Below are 1,705 nucleotides of genomic sequence, written 5' to 3' on the forward strand. Positions count from 1 at the left end.
GATTTGATGGTAGGTGGAATACTTAGTTAACAGCAGTGCTGTCACAGCAGTGTGTCCCTCTTGACCTACTTGTAATTTGTTGATGGATTCAACGTATTTTTGCCCGAACGCATCCAAACCATATTAATCGGTTTGTCACCGCTGACAGAGCATTGCAAAAGCGCTGTGTCACCTTTTTTCACCGTTACCGAGCGCGAAGTGGATGAGAAGTACGGCGAAGCTGTATCATTAAAAATGCAAAGGAGAAACACATGAAAGTATAAATAATGTCGAATACGTAAAGAGTGTGGTTGGAAAATGCTAAAAGTTTAACACAGCAGAGTTGTTGGTATTGAGATGAAATATAATGCTTCAAATAAGCATGTATACACAAACACACAAGAGAATCTATATATATATATATAGCTATGGCGCATTTAATTAATGCCTATAGGTGCTTTGTGAATTTGCGAAAATTTACCTACATTGATAGCTTACGAAATGGATAGGCATAATAAAGCTCTATTCTGTGCTTACGCAACTTTGCACTTACAATTTACTTTTAGCTGTATAACTTTTCCGATGCCAGTTCCAATGCCATTGTTCGCTTGACAAAGGTAGAAGCCTTCACGATCCTCTTTAACGTGTTGCAGTAGCAGCGAACCGTTGTTCAATAATTTGGTGAAAGGCCGCTCTCGCACCTCGTCGTATTCACCAGACTTACTGCCTGTAAACAAAAAGTACAATTTATTTATTTTTTACTCGTACCGCTTAACTTATAAAAAACTAAGTCAGATTATTTCAAAGAAGTATTATAACCGCTAAGAAATACTTAAGGTATAATGTCTTTAGTCTTTTGAAAGTAGCTAGTACTTTCCTCCTCCATTTTAAGGAATACGATTTGAGGGACGTACTTAATGGGAAGGTGGCCATGCCCGGCTGATTAAAGTCTCCGTGAGAAAAAAGGCAGCCATCACCGCCAATCAAGAGATGGGATAAATAGAGCACGGTAAGCAGGCCAAACGACCTTGCTGAGACTACTACACCTGCCATGTAAAGTTTGGTGTCGGATTTGTGGTTGGAGAGAGACTGCGTCGCCAAGTATTCTCATTTACTCCGGTTAGCGAGTGTCGCGCCAAAACTGGCATCCGGATTCCTCGATATCTCGGCCATTTGCGTGCAAGCCACCAAAGAAGCGGAACAAGACCAAAAATTGCTAGGAACTTGTTTTGGACAGACTGTTGGAAGATAAAGCCCACAAGCCAAAAACTCCTCTTTCGCTACGATCCGAAATATATTAGTTTGTAAAAAGTTACCAGCATGAAAGGATTCATCGACCTACAAAGCTGCCTACAGATCAGAGACGAGAAAATAAATTGAACAAACTATTATAGGCAAAAGTAGTGGGGAAGATTTTTCACATCTTGCTTATACAGAATCCTAAAACAAAAGTTTTATATGGTTTCAATTACTATTGGGATTTTTAGTTGAGTGCCTAGAGGAAAAGAATTATTCTGACTTATGTGGGGATACTCCCTCATTATCCTCTGCATTAACATCAATTTGCTTATTAGAAAAGCTGAATCCTAAAATTACGTTCTGTGTGTATACTCAGATGATCAACCCCTAATAGTGAAACGAGCACTTGTATGGTGGAGGAAGACCACTCAAACAGTAGCCATTAAAAACTGTGCAAGGTCCAACGACTTGCATGCCTAGATGTAAG

At 39.6% G+C, this 1,705-nt stretch overlaps 1 long non-coding RNA gene across 1 annotated transcript; it reads right to left on the reverse strand.

Moving 5' to 3' along the window:
• Positions 1 to 180: 180 nt before the first annotated feature.
• On the reverse strand, positions 181 to 639 carry LOC108354787 (uncharacterized). Its single transcript, XR_001846523.1, has 2 exons — positions 533 to 639; positions 181 to 220 (listed from the first exon to the last, which is right to left on the reverse strand). It is a non-coding gene; the product is annotated as an uncharacterized LOC108354787 (long non-coding RNA).
• Between the last annotated feature and the right edge of the window lie 1,066 nt (positions 640 to 1,705).

This window comes from Rhagoletis zephyria, unplaced genomic scaffold, assembly GCF_001687245.7.
Source record: "Rhagoletis zephyria isolate East Lansing unplaced genomic scaffold, Rhagoletis_zephyria_1.1 Rzeph_scaffold_39158, whole genome shotgun sequence".
Classification (NCBI taxonomy): Eukaryota; Metazoa; Arthropoda; class Insecta; order Diptera; family Tephritidae; genus Rhagoletis; species Rhagoletis zephyria.